Raw genomic sequence first — 19,447 nt, 5'->3', positions numbered from 1 at the left:
TATTTTGTTTTTTTCAAAAGGAGACAATGCTACTTCTAGGACCATAATTAATGTATCCGATGATGGTATTACTTCCCTCTTACTCTTGATTCCATGGCTGTGTGTAGAGTTCTTAAAAGCCAGACATCAGCCTTAGGCTGGCTTTTTGGTGGTGGATGTGCTTTCAAATGCCAGAGACCCCATCTCTAAAGTGCTCTGTAGATAAGAGGGTCATCTGGGCAGCAGAGCTATGGAATACAGTTCTAAAATCTTCAAAATATTTTTCGCCCTATTATAGATTTGAATATTACATTTGAGTAATCCGACAAATGCAGGATGTCACAATTAAGATAACAGGTGAGGTCTGGGAAGCGGGTGGGATGGAAAGTGTAGTCAGGTTGAATAGGGAGGATGCAAATAGAATTATAGAGGCACTCATAATTTAGTAAATCCAACTTCCCAATTCCTGCTAAGGGGGGAGATCAGAATTGATTTGAACCCGAAGCTCCTATCAGCTGGTTCCTAGTTTAGGGGGGAACCATTTCAAGGGAGGGTCTATTTAAGTTAGTTAATACTCTGAAGACTTACCTAGTGTGCCCTAATTATCTGTAGTGAAACAATTGTGTTTTGTTACCACATTAGACTCTGTGTAAGCACCCCCAGTGGCCAGCAAGATTTGCACGACAAGAAACTCAAAGTTTAGAGGATGGTAAAGTGTTTGCTGCACAAATCTCAGGACCTGAGTTCAACCCCAGTGTGGGAGAGGTGAAGACAGGGGACCCCTGGGGCTCAGTGACCAGTTAGTTTAGTCTAGTCTAGTCGGTGACCTGCAAGTCAAGGATCTTTGCCTTGAAGTCAACATGGATGACATCTGAGAATGACACTTGAGTTTGACCTACACCACATACACACACATACACACACACACACACACACACACACACACACACACACACACACACACACCTGCAACTCATTGAAATGCTCGATATCTTATTTGGCTATTCTAATTTCACAGGAGGAGTAAATATGTTAAAAGTTATAAGTAAATAATACATTGAAAGTATAAAGACGGGACACATCAAAGGTCTCAGTTTCTGGAGGAGAGAGAATAAGAGCACAAAGTAATCCCCTGGCCTCCATTCATCTCCTCTCATCGCTCTGGGTTTACAAACGTTCCTCTGTAGCACCAGTGGACAAGAGGGAACTGTCTGCAGGCCATGCCTGTGAGCAGCCGGCCTCCACCGATACATTTGATATGCAAATGGAAAGGCAGAAAAGGGAGCTGGCTGATAAGACTCAAGACAAATTTCAAGTGAGGGCCACAGTGGGGGAAGCTCAATGATCAGCGTCACGCGTTAGATGTGGGTTTCCCCTCCCTTTGTCAGAAGGGAATATTTATTAATTAAACCAAAGAAGGCAAATGTGCACCCCATGAGCAAATTAGAACATCAAAACCTTAGGAAAGACTGGGCGGGTGTAGTGAGCGAGCCTGGAGTGGAGCCCTGGGGAAAGAAAGGGGACGAGAATTTACCACTGATTTCAATGTGAATCAACCAATAGCCAGCAAGCTTGTTAAACCAGAGGTGAGGATTCCAGGTAAACAATGCCATGGCTCCATGTGAAATAGTGTCTAGCCCCTGATTTACTTGCAGGAATAATGATGGTAAGAATATGGACGATGAGGACATGGAATTTGTCGTAGTTACCACCTGATTACAGCTGTTTCCAGCTCACTAGCCCTCAGATTGCCCTGTGTGCAGAAAAATGATACAATTTTCAATGAAAGTATTGAGAAGAAGCACAAAAGTTCAAATGGTGAAACTACTTCCCAAGAAAACTATGTAGTTTTTTTTTTCCCCCTCTACTTCTGGAATTTCAGGATTTTTGTCTTCTTCTTCTTCTTCTTCTTCTTCTTCTTCTTCTTCTTCTTCTTCTTCTTCTTCTTCTTCTTCTTCTTCTTCTTCTTCTCCCATGTTCAAACTTTTAGTCAGAAATTTCCAAGATGTATTTTGGCAAAGCTGGCTTGCTGGTGCAAACACTGCCTGATGAGGGAGGGTTTAAGTGGGATTTGCAGTTCTGCAATCCTCACCCTGGGCAGCAGCGAGGGCTTTCTTCTGGGGCTGGTGGCCCCATTGCCTCTCGGTGCAGCAGTTTGCAGTGGGAATGACTTACTGTGTCTTGCTGTTTGTTGGCAGGGGTTTCCGTCAGGAGTCTTGGCAGCGTACAGAGGCAGGAAGTAGACAAGGCATCGTACCTGTCAAGTTCTGATTTCCCCATCAGTGACAGAAGCATGGAGGCTGGGATTCTCAGTATTGCCTACAGTCAGGGGCAGCTAATTCCCAGAAATTCTGATTTGATTGCTTCACAGTGGAGCCCAGCACTGGTATTCTGCTATTTAAATATTATTTATTTATATATTTATTTTTTTTGTGTGTGTATGCAAGTGCATGCACGTGTACTTGCATGCCTGTGCATGTGTATGTGTTCATGTTCACCAGTGTGTATGTAGAGGTCAGTGTGGTGGTATTGTGTTCCCCAAAATATTGTGTACCCTAATAAACTTATCTAGGGTCAGAGACATAACAGCCACTAGATACAAAGGCTAAAAAATGGTGGTACTTACACCTTTAATCCTAGCATTCCAGAGGTAGAAATCCCTCTGGATCTCTTGTGAGTTCAAGGCCACATAGGATACAGCCAAGCATGGTGACTCATGCCTTTAATCCCAGAAAGTGAACCTTTAATCCCAGGGAGTGATAGCAAAAACAGAAAGGTATATAAGGCGTGGAGACCAGAAACTAGAAGCATTTGGCTGGTTAAGCTTTCAGGCTTCTAGCATCACAGTTCAGCTGAGAGCCATTCGGAAAGAGGACACAGAAGCTTCCAGTCTGAGGAAACAAAACCAGCTGGGAAGTTGGCCAGGTGAGGTTAGCTGTGGCTTGTTCTATCTCTCTGACCATCTAGCATTTCACCCCAATAACTGGCCCCTGGTTTGATTTTATTAATAAGACTCTTTAAGATTCATGCTACAGTTCAGAGGACATCTTACTGGAATTGGTTTTCTCCTTAGACCATGTGAGTACCAAAGAGCAAGCTCAGGTCATAAGTGTTGGCTACATGTGTCCTAACCTGCTGAACCATCTTGTCACCCTATGATGTCATTTCCAACTGGGAATTTGCTTCACTTTGTTGAATGGTATGGAGTGCAAAACAAAATTAAGGATTTTATTAGATTCAGTGATTTAGATGAAAAACTAAGGTGATTTCACTTAATTATAGTTAAATCAAACTTGATTGAAGTTTGAGTGGTCTCATCTATGACTGGTTTAATTAAATGTTAAAAAATCCTTGTTGGGGTGGGCTGGAAAGACACCTCAAGAGTTAAAAGAACACTGGCCCTTCTTTCAGAGCACTACATTGTGGCTTACAACTGTCTATAACTCCAGTTCAGGGGATCAGCCCCCTCTATGGGCCTCCATGCATGTGGTGTGTAGACTAAAGTGCAGTCATAACAATAATAGACATAAAAATTAAAATAAAGGTAAAAATTTCTCCAAATACTATTTGGATACCTGGAAGCACAAAGTCTTTTTGGCGTGAAGATGGCAGCTTGGTGTTGGGTAACTTTGCTCTCTAGCTCACCCACAGTTGTGTGTCAACAACATTAACGCATATATTAACCTTTCTAGTTCCTGAGAATTTACCTCTACTTAAGAATCAGCTTTGGTCTGCACGGAGGCTTTCCCAATTCAGAAATATGCTTGCTTCCTCAACTAAAAATAAAACATATTTCTTGAATATGATCTTCTCAGACCTTAGAGTTTTATACACTTGTCATGGGAAGAGAAAGCTAAAGCTTTACTACCATACTGTGAGGTCCTCTGACAATAAGCGTTTTGTGTCCAACAGAGAGTAGACAATGATCATTGAGGTTGTGTCCAATTTTGCTGATACCAGGTCTATTTTTAGTTTGATTTTTTATCTTGCAAACTAATGCCAGACGGGACTTTTAAAATAGTAATTGTTTGAGGGACTGGAGAGATGGCTCAGCAGTTAAGAGCACTTGCTGCTTTTGCAGAGGACCTGAGTTCAGTTCCTACATGGTGGCTCACAACTGTTACAGGGGATCTGATGCCCTCTACTGGCCTCTGTGGGTACTGGGCACACACATGGTACACTTACTTGCATGCAGACAAACACTAATACACATAAAATAAAACAAATGTAAACATTGTTTGAGTTAGCATACACGATCATGGGTTTCACCAGTGGGAAGATGGCTCAGTTGGTAAAGAGTTCGTCTTGCAAGTCTGAAGACTTGAGTTTGATTCCTGGAACCTATGTAAAAAGACTGGGTATGGTAACAAGAGCTTATAGTCCTAGGTCTGGGGAGAGTGAGACAATAGGGATACCTAGAGCCTACTTGGTGTGTACATACTCCCACAAGAACACACACACACACACACACACACACACACACACACACACACACACACACACACACTTTATAATGAATGGGTTTCATTATGATATTTTCATAACCATATGCCATTGTATCTTCTCATATCTACCTCCCCAACAACCTCACCCCAGTCCTCTCCTTTTTGCTGATCCTCTCCCTTCCCACAAGCAGTTCCCTCTCCAGGCAGCAGGCTGTGCCATGGGAAGCCTTAGACTAAGGGAGTTACTCTCAGTATAAGACTGGATACTAGGCCCACTTACCAGAGCATCCTCAACGCACAGTGGCCATCACCGCTGTCCTAGGCAAGACAAGACATACTCTCGGAAGGAACAGAAAAATTCCAATCCCACTTTATAACAGGAAAGGAATGGAGTGGAGAGTGAGTCCTCCACTGGCACCCTGTGCTCCTCCTTTCCTAATCTTCTTAGTGAATTTATGCTCCCGTCTTTTTATAAGCACCGAGATGCAATTTGAATAGGATATTTGATAGGCTGATTTTTCAAGGTAATCCCAGGCAATTCTCCTTTAGCCATAGGTGGTTGGCCTCTAGCTTTTACATCTCATCATCAGGGGCTTAATTCAGCACTGACTCACTTAAGGTATCATTGGCCTAGGGGGATTTCCTAAAGCCCTTTTGGGTTTTTTAATTCCACTGTTGGCCAGAGCTAAATTTATTTTTCTAGTGATGCTAAATATAGCAGCTCAGTATTAAAAGACAGACATCAGAAGCAGTTTACATTGAGATTATGAGCTGTTTATTATAATCAGTAAGTAATGAGAGAAATTTCCAGAAACGTCTCAAGGACAATTTGCCTGTGGATTTGCTTTTTCTACTCCACACACAGTTCTGGTTAGGATGCTTGGCACAGTTCAGTCCCTAGACCGTCGAATTTCCTTTTCAGACAGAGTGGAGGCAAAGATGGCCTTCAAAATACTTAGATCCTCCTCCTACTCTCTCTCTCTCTCTCTCTCTCTCTCTCTCTCTCTCTCTCTCTCTCTCTCTCTCTCTCTCCTCTCTCACACAAATTTTCTCTCCATCTCTTTACTTTTTTTTTCCTTTTTTGACCTTTCCCCTTCATGGGGGCCTAAGAATATCCTTTCTTTATTTGAAACTTGGAACAAGAGTCAGAAGTAAATGACTGTCACTCTGTTCGGTGCTGCTGTCCCAGGGGGACTGACTCTGTGGGGAGTCAGCTTTTTAAACAAAGAGCACCTTCAGGTCTTATTCCAGCAATAGACAGGGGTCAGTGTTGGCCGCTGCATCACCCGCCTCTTCCTGAAATGACCTTAAACCCTTTACTAAGGAAGACTTACATTCAAACTACTTGCCAAACTTATGTTGGTTTAGAAATAGGAGGGGCAAGAGGAAGTGATAAGGAAGATGATGGAAGTGCATCAAAGGTATGAAAATCTTTTCATGAACCCAACTATTTTTATTATTTTGTGGAGGTGACAGTTATTAATTTTCATAGCTTTATTTATTCATTTATTTAAAGCCTGAGTCCTCCTTTTTTCTCAACTAGAACTCAATATATAGCCCAGGTTGGCCTCAAACTCATAGAAATCCCCCTGCCTCAGTCTCCCAAATGCTGGAATTACAGATGTGAACCACCACACTTGTCTAAAATTCATTGTTTCATATATATATATATATATATGTATATATATATATATATGAAAATATATACATCTTTATATACATACATACATACATACATACATTTAAAGAAAATGCATTGGGGAATTCATTTAGTGGTTTAAAGTTGTGGTGACTAATGGAGCCTTCAATTTCTCAATCAGATTTTACTTTACACGTTCAGCCTTATTTGTCTGTTAGTGATCTCTATGGTCAGGAAAGTCCCATTTGAAAATAAGTAAAATTAGCAGAGCATACTGGAACACGCCTGTAATCTCAGCACTCAGAAGACAGAGACAAGTGGATTGCTGCAACTTTGAGGCCAGTCTGGTTTATGTAGCAAGTTTTCATCTAGCCAGGGCTTTTTAGTGAGTCTTATCTCAAAAAATAATAAAATATAGTAAACCAAAATTAGTCAAACTGTAAAATATCACAATGAAACTATGTACAAGGAACACATGTCTCACGAGATTGCTCTTGCCATGAGAAATGGGAAATCAGCAGTATTGGGGCAGGGGAGAGGGCACAGTGAATACAACACTGGAGGCCCAGAGTTCAGGTCCTCAGAACCTAGTAAATACCAGGCAAGTGTGGTGAACATGAACCACTTGTAATCTCAGCAGCTGGCAGGTGGAGATGTAGGTACGTGTGGCAAGCTGACCAAATAAACTAGCAAAATCCAGTTCAACTGAGAGACTGCCTCAGTGTGTAAGGTGGACACTGAGAGATGAAGAAAGGGAGATGCTAATCTTGTACATGCAAACACGTGAACATGCAAATACATATACACACCACACACATGCACCAAAATTCCCAGTATGGTTAATGTTTTGCTAGTAAATGCAAATGTAGCTTCATGTTGTATTGAAGTTAAGAGCAGGCTTTACAGATGGGCATCAGTTTTCTTGAAATCAGCAAAATGTTAATTAAAATCTGTGCCTTTGCTAAAATGAGATGCTCTTGTTTTGGTACCTTTGTCCATTTTTATGGACATATGGAATGTTTGTATACATGTCTGCATGTGGGCATGCGTGTGGGTGTATGCTTGTGCACATGTGTGCTTGTGCATGTAGAGACCCAAGAGTGATTTCAAGAATCATCCTCGATTGTTCTTTGATCTTATTTATTCAGATGGGTCTTTTAGTCAAATCCAGGGCTGGCCAATATGACTAGCCTCACTATCCAGATTGCTTCGGGGATTTCTTGTCTCTGGGTCTGTGAGGCCCACCTAATACTTTCGTGGGTTCTCCCACTTGTGCACCGAGCACTTTTACTACTCAGTCATCTTCCTAAGCCTGAGGCTGTCTTGCCACTTGAAGTGAGTGAAGTTTGTCCCAGTTTGAGTTTTTCATGGTATATCACCATGCATTTGCCATTGGAAACACCCATCTTTGGACCTATTCTGCAAATGTCAATGTCACTGTTCACAGAACAAACATCTCGTGGCCCAGCTTAGGATTTAGCTGTGGGGCTTGCCGGTGGGCAGAGGTAAGGGGCAGTGCTATAAATGTGTTTAAGGGTCATCATTTCTACGAGACCATAAAAGCATGGGCTCAACCATTCATTTCTCTAATAGGTGCTGAAATAGCTATTGACCAGTTGAGTTTAAAAAAAAAAAGAATAAGTGAATAAGCAAATGTCAAGCAATGAGACTACATTGGTGAGATAAATTATCATAGCATATGACTTATTAATCCATATTTAATAAGTGCATAGTTGATGGGAACTGCCACATGCACTCTGAGAAGAATAGGGTATTATAGACAATGACAATAGGAAATTGGTTTAGTTAGAAGATTAAAAACGGACCGTGAGATTCATGGATACTTCAGTTGGGACTGGAAAGATGAGTGAAAGTTAGAAACCAAAGAGTAGGAGCCAGGGTCTGCCATGCTGAAGGATGAGAGTGTCTGAATGTGGACAGAGGTGGGCAATGGTTGGTAGACGTTTGGACTGGGGAGATGCCTGTGCTGCTTCAGGGTAGTGTGCTCTTATGCTACCTTACCCTCACGGTGCACTGGTTGGTTTCAATTTCCTTTTCTTTAATTTTATTTTATGTGTATGTGTGTTTTGCCTGAATGTATATGTCTGTGTACCACATGTGTGCCAGGTGCATTTGGAAACTAGAAGAGAGTGTCAGGTCCCCTGAAGATGAAGTTACAGATAGTAGTGATTTGCCACATGGGTGCTGAGAATTGAACCCAGGTCCTCTGAAAGAGCAGCCGGTGCTCTTAACCACTGACCCCACCCCCCATTTCAATCGCTTCTTCAGAGACTTTTAGTAGTTCTAACTAAATATTCATACTCTTAGGCTAGCTGGTTAGAATTACGCAAGAAAGGCCACATCCTCCAGAGGCAGTCAATGTGGTATACTTCTGTCATCAGTGACTTCAGAGCTGAGCTTTTCTATGAAGCTAAGTAAACAACAGGGACAGGTTTTGCTAGGAAATCAGTATCACAAAGAATGGCAGAAATGATGAAATTGAAGTCACGCAGATTTGCGAAAATATGTTAGACAATCTTGAGGCTGTGTTGAAAACTGCAACTGTTTTCTTAATGGAAAGACATGTTAGTTTTCTGAATGAAAGAAGGGACACCATCCAATTACGCTTTATTAGATGTCTCATGGGTGCTGTGTGAAGGATGAAGAAATTGGACCTGGTCAAAGTAGAGACAAGCAGACACTTGTGAAGCTAGAGCAACAGCAGAGGAAGGGAGGACGGAGACCAGTCCAGAATGGTCACAGTGGAGGTAGAGAGCAAGTAGGAAAGGCACTGGGGAGGCACTGTTGCCTCAGCTGGATGGGGAGGGTAAAGAGAGAAGATGTCAGTGAGAGCTGCCAGGTTTGTGGTGGGAAGGAATGGATGAATGGAGTTGCTAGGTACTTAGAAAAGGCATGAGGATCAAGGGCACATACCTGCAACTTTGAAATTTGAAAAATCAGCAAGATACACAAATGGACCTGCTCCGCAATGTTGGGTATATGGCTTGCATCTCAATGAAAAGAACTGAATTGAGTTCAGTATTTGAGCCTCATTGACAGGGAGAAGAGTTTCAAAATCATGGGAGCTGGTGAGACTTTCCAAGGAAAAGAGTCATTTAGAAGAGGTTTAAGGGGACTGGGGTTGTAGCTCAGCAGGAGAGCACTTCACTGTGGTATTTATAAGACTCTGGGTAGAAACTCCAGTACTGTAAGAAGAAGAAAAGTAAGCTTTAACTTGAAGTGATGGCGGCTTATTGCTGTTATTTTGACTGCTTACTATCTAAACCTTCTTCCTAAGTTTGGGGAATTACACTATTTATGGAACTTTGTAAGTTATAGATTCAGGCCGGGCGGTGGTGGCGCACGCCTTTAATCCCAGCACTCGGGAGGCAGAGGCAGGCGGATCTCTGTGAGTTCGAGGCCAGCCTGGTCTCCAAAGCGAGTTCCAGGAAAGGCGCAAAGCTACACAGAGAAACCCTGTCTCGAAAAACCAAAAAAAAAAAAAAAAAGTTATAGATTCAGTCACTCATGGTAAGTGTCATGAGCATCCTAGACTTTTGTCTCCAGCCTCTCTTGCATGTCAGGAGACACACAGTTTCAGCAACCTGATGACCATTCACTGAATTGAGGTTCAGGAGCTAGTTGAGGAAGTGGAGTTCTTTCTCAGGAGAAGAACCACAGCTCTGCCTGTGCCAATGGGGGCATCTTTATGTGACTAGAACAATCGATCATAACTGTGCTAAAGTCAGATGGCCTTGGGCATGGAGGATGATAAGCACCTGTTCTAAAGTCACCAGTGGCAGCTCATTTCACGGTCAACTTGACTGCATCTAGCTTCACCTGATGGACACAGTTCTGGCTGTGTCTGTAAGGGTGTTTAGAGAGATATCTGACTGAAGAGTCCAGACTCATCTTGAATGTAAATGGCATCATTCTATATGCCGGGGGTGGGTGGGTGTCCCAGACTGAATAAGAAGGGGAGAGGGGGAAAAGCCAGCATCCATCTCTTCCTGATTCCTGACTGTGGAAGCAACGAGACAAGCCACCTCACGCTCCTGTCGCCACAGTTAGAACTGTTTTTCGCACCGTACCTCCCCTCTCATGATGGACCTTCCCCTCAAGCTGTGAGCTAAAATGAACCCTCGTTTCCTTAAGTGGCTTTTGTCCGATGGTGTGTTGCCAGAATAAGGAAAGGACCCAGCAGATCAGCTTTCATTGTCTTCATTGTAGGGATCGCAGTGTGACATTGCAAGGCTCAAACCAGATCCGAATTCCAGGGTACCTTACCGCACATTCATGTGCTGTGCTGTATCAAAGCTAACACAGAGAATCTGCAAGGTCAATATACTTTATGATATTTACCAAGTTTGTTAAGGGTACTGATCAGCCCTTAAAAAAAAAAAAACAGACTGTGGCCGTGTTTAAAAAAATAATTATTTTATTTCTATTCAGTGCATTTGTCTGTGTGTGTATGCAGCCATGCGAGGACACCTTGCAGGAGTTGTTCCTGTCCTCTGGGTCTCAGGTATCAAACTCAGGCCATTGGACTTCTCAGGAAACACCTTTACTCACTGAGTCACCTGGATGGTCAGCTGGCAGGGCTTATCCATTGCTCCTGATCTGAGAATACACAAAGTTGCTTAGAAAAATAAGATCTACAAGCATTTGGGGGTAAATGCATTCTTATGTGTGAAAATACGTTGTCTTTTCATTCTCTTTATTTTTCTCTTGCATAGCCTAGTGGTTCCTGATGGGCTTCCTCCAGCACACAAGGGTAGGAGAATAAGAAAACCCTCTTCAGATACCCGTGAGTCTGTTGAGAAAGTCCATTGCTAAAGGCATCATTTCATTTGCCCAGTTGCTGTGGCTCTGTCTCAGAAAATGTCCAGCTTTCCAGAGATAGCCTTCCCGATTCCCAGTGTTAAGGGGCTCACACTTTTATGGTGAGCGGCCGGCTGGACCTACTCCTACAGCTGACTTAGTTTGCATGCTAAGAGTCCTCTGGGATTTGCTAGGGCTAGTTGTCCTGAGCATGTGCAGTGGCTGCTATTCCAAATGAAAGAACTAGTTTGTTTGTGTTTTAATTATCTCTTCTTACAAGATCTACCCAGCAGTATTGCTCCACACAGCTTGAAAGAATTTAATTAAACAAACAAACAAAAACAACCCTCGCTTTTGCTGCTATTGTCCTTCTTAGTTGCTGGAATGAAATCAGGCAACGATTGTGCCAGTACATGGAGATTTTTTTCTTCTTCTTCTGAAGAAACTGCTATTAAGACTAAGGACAAAAATACTTAGGTGCATAATACAGGGTTGTTTTTTTTTTTTTTTAATTTTAAACCACATGAAGGGTCTCCTTTGCAATGGGCCAGAAGAATGCAAATTTTGAGAGGAGTACCTTTGCTTTCCACAGAAAGTTCCAGAACTCTGTAGACAAATTCAAAGAGAATTAAAGGATTTACTAGAAGTCAAGTGTCTTTTTTATTTCTCCAAAAAGGTCTCAGAGAAGTAACAGAAGATAGTTGTCGTCACATAGAAGATTAATTCTGGAGATAACTCTGAGGTCATTTGGTCTACCTGAGTAAAAGTACGAGGGGGCGGGGTGGAGGGGGAAGGACGACAGATAAAGAATGGTTAGTTTCCAAGATGAGTTCTTCAGCTTCCAGTGACACAAGATTTTATTACCAAATAAAAGCATTAGATTATTCATTAAGTATACACAGGCTTATTGTAGGAAAATGAAAAAGGATCAAAGTATGGAGATTTCCCAAAGGTATGTGTCGTATCTCATAAATTCCTAGAACTTACCATAGGAATGTAGCTTTTTTTTTTTGTCCCAGCCTTTTTTTTTTTTTAATCTCTTTTTCTCGTCTTCTGAAGCCTGGCAGAGAAAGAAAAATAGATAAAACAGAAAGGAGAATCTGATATTCCCTTGCAGTTGAGAAACATGTTTGCTACACAGGAGGTGTGAAAAGTGAGTCTTGGTTTTTAAGAATGAATCCAGTGGAATGAGCTTTTATTACACTCTTAGGATGAACCACTGTCCAGGACCATTGGAGATATTTAAACAAGTAAGAAAATGGTAACTGGCTGTTTTCAAGACACTTCAGATATACTTGGCTAAATTGACAGCATGCTGTGTATACTCTTAAATTAAAAACTGTTTCATTTATTGTTAATGTGTATGTGTGCACATGATGTATGGATGTATGTTTGCACATGCCATAGCATGTTACAGAAAGTTACAGAGGGTAACTTTCCAGAGTGAATTTTCTCCTTCCACAGTGGGTTCTGTGGGCCAAAGTCAGGTTATAAGCCTTTCATGGAACACACTTTTACCTACTGCCCAACTTCCTTAGCTGTATTGTATATTTAAAAAAATATTGATTTCTAGTACAGTGGCATGTACCTGTAATAGAGACTCCTTTGGAGACAGAGATGGGAGGCTTATCAGAGCTAGGAGTTCAAGACCAGTCTAGGCACTATAGTGAGACCTTGTCTCAAAAATGAAGGAAAAAACGATACCTTTGAGATATTGTCCAATATTTTAGGAAAAGGAGATGCTGAATGAGTCAGAAAAGCCAAGCTTTCTTTCAGTTTCAAATTCTACATGGTATATAAGAGATGGGAAAAAGAACAGATTCTGTAGAGTTTCTTTTCCTTATTCACTTAGATCTTTGAGGGTCTCCTGTCTCACCCCACTTCAGATATATAATTTACAGATACTTGTTTCTTTACTGCAATAGGTATTTTTTCCTCTTCAGGCAACCTGATTGTAAGACACTTTTCACTAAGGCCTGGAGAGCTGATTAAGAGATGTTGATATGCTTATGAATTTTTTTTATCTTATCATTCATTGAATAATTGTTGAACATCTGTAATGTTTTGGGTGTCAGGTGTTTAGCAGGGAAGAATATAGCAAAGCCTGGCCTAGGAATGTGTGTATAATGATTGGTATTCTATCTAGGTGTAAAATGGTTGAGAAGTTATTTAAGACTTCAAGAACAGGAGCGCACTGTTCTGTGTGGTGTTCTTTGAATGCCACTCTAAGAACTTTCCTTTGAAGTACCTCCTGATAGCACCAAAGAGGCACACTGAGTCCCACTTACTTGATTTCTTTAAAACACGCAAACAGGAGACTGGGCTAACAGCTCCACTGGGAAGTGCTTGCCCCGCAGCAGTGAGGAGCTGAGTTTGATCTGCACAACCCATGTCTAAACAAAGCTGGGCATAGTGGCACACACTTGGAACTGTAGTACTAGTAAGGCAGAGGCAGGCAGGTTCCTGGGGCTTGCTGGACAGCCAGTCTAGCCCACTAGCATCAGGGCAGTAAGGGGACTCTGTCCCAGAAGAAACAATCAACCCATTGTGGATAGCACCTGAGAAATGATACCTGAGTGTGTTCTCTGGCTTCTGCATGCATGCACATATTATATACAGGAACCCATGTGCATGCACACACACACACAAACACACACCTAAAATCATATAGGCAAGATTGGCATGGTGTCACATTCCTGTAATCCAAGCACATGAGAGACAAAGGCAGAAGGATTACAAACACAAGGCTAACCTGGGCTGCATAGAGAGACAACTGTTTCAAAGAGAAAAAACAAAACAAAACAAAACCCAAACCAAACAACAACAACAACAATAACAACAAAACCAACCAAAACCAAAACCAAAACCAAACAAACAACAACAACAAAAAACAAAACAAAACAAAAACAACCAAAGACACACAAACATCTTGGAATGGACCTCAACTGAAGAATTAGAAGCTCCCGGGGAAGCAGTAAATACCCAGTAGATCTTTTACAATATGATATTTGGGTCTGGAGCAATCAGGTATGCAGGAGATGAGTGTTGATTGAAGGGTAAAGCCAAGTGGCAGGGAGTAGGAAAGGGCAGAATCTCAGAGCCAGGGCAGTGGTGAAAGGCCCTGATAGGAAGGGAAGCCGGGAAATACAGAGTGGAGGGAGAACGGAGGTGAGACGGAAGGAGGAGGAAGGGAGAATCGAGGTAAGCTGGAAGGAGGCGGACAGCTGAGATGAAGTCAGCTGCAGCCACAGCTTTGTGGTTATCTGTCCTTGATCCTTGGATAGATCAGATCTCTCAGCTATTGTGTCCAGACAGGGGAAGAGGACCTTTGCTGATCCTTTGGAAGAGACCTTGAAAAACCAAAGCTGACCAGTTGATCTGAAGTTCCAGCTGGAAAAATAGTGTCACAGACCTGTTGCTGCACGTGACCCAATAGCTTCTACCTTGTCCTACAAATACATGCTGAAGTATCGACCCATTTTTTAATGACTAAATATAAATCTAATTTAGCCTTTTGGCTCCAATTAATTTACTCATAATCTCAGCATTACACTTTTGTCCAGATTTTGGGTTATAATTTTGATGTACAAAATGTGACTTCTATAAGACATTATCTTCTTACACTTAGGAAGGTCAATCGTATATATCATGCCATGTTTAAATAAATCAAACATGGACCCTGCAAACTCTACCCCACTTTCTAAATATAGAGCTAGAGAAGTATTCTGTTGAGCCTGGTGCACACCTTTGGAAACATGGCTTTGTAATTGAAATGTTGACACGACCTTAAAGCATCTCAGTGTGAGCAATGTTGTTCTAATAAATCTTGTCCCTAATCCTTAGAGAGGACCTAAAGAAGAGATTCACTTTCTGTATCAGGTTTCATTTACTGAAAGGCTTCTGAAGATAAAGCTCATAAACTATGGAGGGACAGATACAATGTGGGCTAAAGGGTTAAAGGGCTAGAGACAGCTCTGTAATTCTCAGAAATGGGAAACAGATGTTGTTTGACATTTTGAAGCAGTTTCCTTCTTCGCACACTTTTTTTTTTTTTTTTGCTATCGCAGTTTTCAAAGCAAAGATGTATTACTGTAAATGAGAATAGTTTGGCAATGAGTTTCCTGCTTAGAGAACAGAGGGACCTAATATTAAGACTAATTTTTATTTAATGCAGTGTCTTTTCACATAAATGGAATCACAAATTGCATTTGAAAAGCGAATGGCCTTGGTAGAGTTTATCACGAAACCCAGCGAATTAAATCACACCTTACAAAAATGAGTAAATATAATTGGAAGGAAACATTGCTTGAGCCTTGGACTCTCCTACATATTAATTTTGGTTGCTAAGGGAACTGCCCTGATTTGTGCTGACTTCAGGTAAACTCTGTGGAGATAAACACCTGCAGCTTCACACCTGCAGGTGCAAGTTGGAATGAGGACTCGGTTTTATGTTTCAAGAGAGAGCAGTACGAAGGATGTGGTCACGGTAAATGACTAGTACACGGGATAGATCATCTTGGTGGGCTGGGCAAGGTCCAGAATGAAACTGTGGGCACATTAGGTCCCAGGTGGCCATTAGCTTCATCCAATTGGAAGCTGCAAGATGAGTGGAGAGTTCGCTTCAGCGCAGCTGGATGGGCTAGAAGTAAGGAATGAATCCAGAGGACTAAAGCAATGTGGGCGTATTCCAAGGGGGAAAAAAAGAAACATTTCTGTCTGTGTAGTGTGTGTCTCACCACTAGTAGAGGTGTCAATGCCAGTTTTTCAAAAGATTAAAGCATGGACTATAGCAGCTGCCCCTTTCTGGAGCCCAGGGAAAATGATTGGTTAAATAAGAGGGAAAGAAAGTCAACAAGATGAACGGAATGAACCACGTGACATATGCATGGCTTGTGCTAGATGTTTCCCCAAGACTACAGAAGACTAAGGGACAGTTGTTTAAAAGACATGAATTTTGTATTAAGTCTAGCGGAGAAAACTGAGCTCATTACATAAGACTAAAACTTATGGGACTAAAATAATAAGGAAAAGCAACGACACAGCATTGGTCTTAGTTTTCAAGACATAAGCAGCTAGCCATTTGACCAAAGCTATAGCAGGTGGGTTTAAATTAAAAGCAAGGATATCTTTTGGGGTGGGGGAATGAGGCGCAATACGCAATGCTTATCGATTCTGCTTTTCACTGATGAGGAAAAGGCATACCCCAATGCTAAAGCTCAGCACAGAATCGTTTCTCAGCTGAGAAAAGTTCCCAACCATTTCCCACTGCATTCTTCCTTCTGGTAGTGTCCATATCAATGACCCACAGACCGGGGTACTGAGAAAATGAGATGCAAAACAAAATGAAAGCCAACATCAAAGACTAGAAAAAACTTAAAACTCAAGAGCACTAACTCGGAAAGACCCCTGCTGAGTCAGTGGTGAGGTGTTTGCAGAGGCAAAGGTCCCTCCAGCATGACTCAATGTGAGACGCCAGAGCAACTGTCATGGGACTATACTCTGGGGCTCAGTATCAGCATACCTGCAGCCAGAAGGGGAAAAAAGTTTGAGTCAGAGCCATGCAGTGCTCTGTAAGGTAGAAATCTGGTCTGAGCCAGAGACTGGAGTAGATAGCATTGAGGCTGGTCTGATGGCCACATCCGTCAGGGACTGGAGACAGGAGAGCCCGCACCTGTGTGCACAGTAGGACTGCACATAGACTCTACCCACACTCAGCTGTCATTTTTTTTTTGTTTTTGCATCTTCCTTATGTAGCAGCTACTTTCAAGTTAGTGACCAGTGCTGTCCTGCTCTGTTACCCTCTCCTCTTTGTCGTAAGCTTTCCCATGAGCAGAGGCTGGCCTGGAGTTAGGATCCACCTGCTCCCTTCTCCCAGGTGCTGGGATTGTTTCAGGCTTGCCGATTGAGTTTCTGTCCTTCTTTTTCTTTCCATTCTACCTTCAGCTGGAGCTGCGACAATTATCCCCTCCCCCTTGACTTCATTGCTTCTCCTGTCTACTTACTTCCCCTCTTCTATGCTTTCTATATTGCTTGAATATGAATCTAATACTGGTCTTGCTCTGGTAATTCCCTTTCTGTTCCAACCCTTAGGGACTATTATCTCAATGCACACTGATCTATTCTTTTATTGGTTGTGCTGGGATAATCTGCAGACTCTATTTCACATGTGGGAAGACTTGAATATGGCAGAAAAGCATTCTTTGACCCTGATCACAGCTTCACAAAACCTGTTCTCTTCCTGCCCTTTGGTTCTCATCTGCTAAGACCTGAAGCAGGACAAACAGCCTCTGGGTGTGGGCTTTGGTATGCAGGGGTGACTTTTGTCCTTGCCCAACAGGCTGGCCCAGGGCTCTGGGTTTTCAGTCATTTCTCTCCATGTGACTGGCTAGTGGGTGAGAAAAGTTGGGGCCTCCAGAGTGGCTTTGTGGGGCAGCTGAGACAAATTCTGGACAACACAGCAGACAACCTGGTAAGTAAGAGTCTAATATGAACTCAAAGAGGACACAAACTCCTGAATGAATTAAAAGTGAACACAGGCAAACAGATTAATGAAATAAGAAAGTCAGTATGGGATATGAAAGAGGTCAATGAAGAGACAGAAAAGTTGAAAAAGTTGAAAAAGAAAAGAAAATATATATATTTTTTCACATGTAAAGGTCCAGTAGCCAAATAAGAAACTCAGCAAAAAGTCTCACCAGGAGGATGGATCAAATAGAAGATAGACATCAGGGCTTGACAATGAGTGGATGAGTTAAAAATTCAGAAAATACAATGATGAAATAATTAGAACATACGAACAGACCACATGAGACCTATGGGAAACATGAAAGACCAAATCCGTGAATCATAAGCACACAGAGGAAGAAGTTGAAGCTAAAGGAACAGGAAATACATTTAACACAACAGTAGCAGCAAACACCCAAATCTAGGTAAAGAGATGGCCATCCAGATACAGGAGGCATTTAGAACATGGACCAGACAAGATGAGAAGAGAACCCCTCATGTATTATTAGAGACATCAAAGAAAGAATATTGAAAACCATACGAGAGAAGCAACAAGTCACCAAAAAAGGCAAACCCACAAGAATGACAGATTTCCCACCAGAAGCTCTAAAAATCGAGAATGATGTATTGGAAGCCCTGAAAGGCAGTAATTGCCAATCTAGATGACTATATCCTGCAAAACTATCCTTCTTATCATTCTTCCTATGATAAACAGAAATTACAGGGACTTGTGGCCACCAGTCAACAGAAAATACCCAAGGAATTCCTACACAGTGAAGAAAAAGATAAATATACCCATCAAGTCACAGGAAAGAGTTAACTACATCTGAATAATAAACAGGCAAGGGAGGATTAGGAAAATAACAAACATTTCAAAAAGAACAAAATGATAGAATTGATCATATGCCATTTAATAAGTCTGAAAGTTAATAGTGTCAATTTATCAGTCAAAAGAATCAGACTAGCAGATTGGATTAAAACAACAAGAGTTACTGGTTGCTTCCAAAACATTCACCTCAATGGCAAAGACAACCCTTTCTTAGGGTGAAATAATTGGAAAGTAGATTCCAAGCAGATAGTCTAGAAAACAAGTAAGTGTAGCTGTGTTGAAATATGTGGCAGAGTAGATTTAGAACCAAATCAGGAGAAAGTCCCTTCATACTGATTAAGGGGAAAATCCATCAAGAGGGCATTGCAGGACCAATGAGATGGGCTCACCAAGCACGACAAATGCCATACAACTGTGGCCAATGCCACACAACCTTGGCAAATGCCACACAACTGTGGCAAATGCCACACAACTGCGGTGAGCTAAGTTCCATCCCTAGAATTCATATAAATATGGGAGAAGAAAATAAAGTTTGCAAAGTGATCCTCTGACCTCCACATGAGCACTGTAGAACACACACACACACACACACACACACACACACACACACACACACAACCTATAAAAATGAAGAACAGAAGTAACACTTACAACAATGTCGCGGGATACAAAATCAATATATAAAAGTCAGTAGCCTTTCTGTATAGCAATACCAAAGATGCAGTGAAAGAAACCAGGACAGTAAGCCCACTCACACTAGTTTAAACAACAAAAACAACAACGATCTAGGAATAAAACTGAAGAGAAATGAAAAACAAAGATCTGAAAGATTTCTGCAGTGAAATTTTCAAAACACCAAAGAAAGAAGTTAAAGAAGACATCAAAGAGAAAGAAAGAAAGAAAGAAAGAAAGAAGGAAAGAAAGGAAGGAAGGAAGGAAGGAAGGAAGAAAGAAAGAAAGAAAGAAAGAAAGAAAGAAAGAAAGAAAGACTCCAATGTTCATTAGGAGGCAGAATATTGAAAATTCTTCTGTTACCAATATCTTGATGCAATCCTTATTATAATTTCAATGATGTTCTTCACAGACATCATAGAAAAACAACCTTCAATTCCATATGGAAGTCAAAAAGACCCTGGATAGCCAAAGAAACGTGAGCAGAAAAACCAGGTTGGGTACCACTCTGTCTGACCTCAAGTTATACTCCAGAACCACTGACAAAGCCAGAATGAT

This window comes from Peromyscus maniculatus, chromosome 5 (assembly GCF_049852395.1).
Source record: "Peromyscus maniculatus bairdii isolate BWxNUB_F1_BW_parent chromosome 5, HU_Pman_BW_mat_3.1, whole genome shotgun sequence".
Lineage (NCBI taxonomy): Eukaryota > Metazoa > Chordata > Mammalia > Rodentia > Cricetidae > Peromyscus > Peromyscus maniculatus.
Note: the sequence above shows the minus strand (reverse complement) of the source record.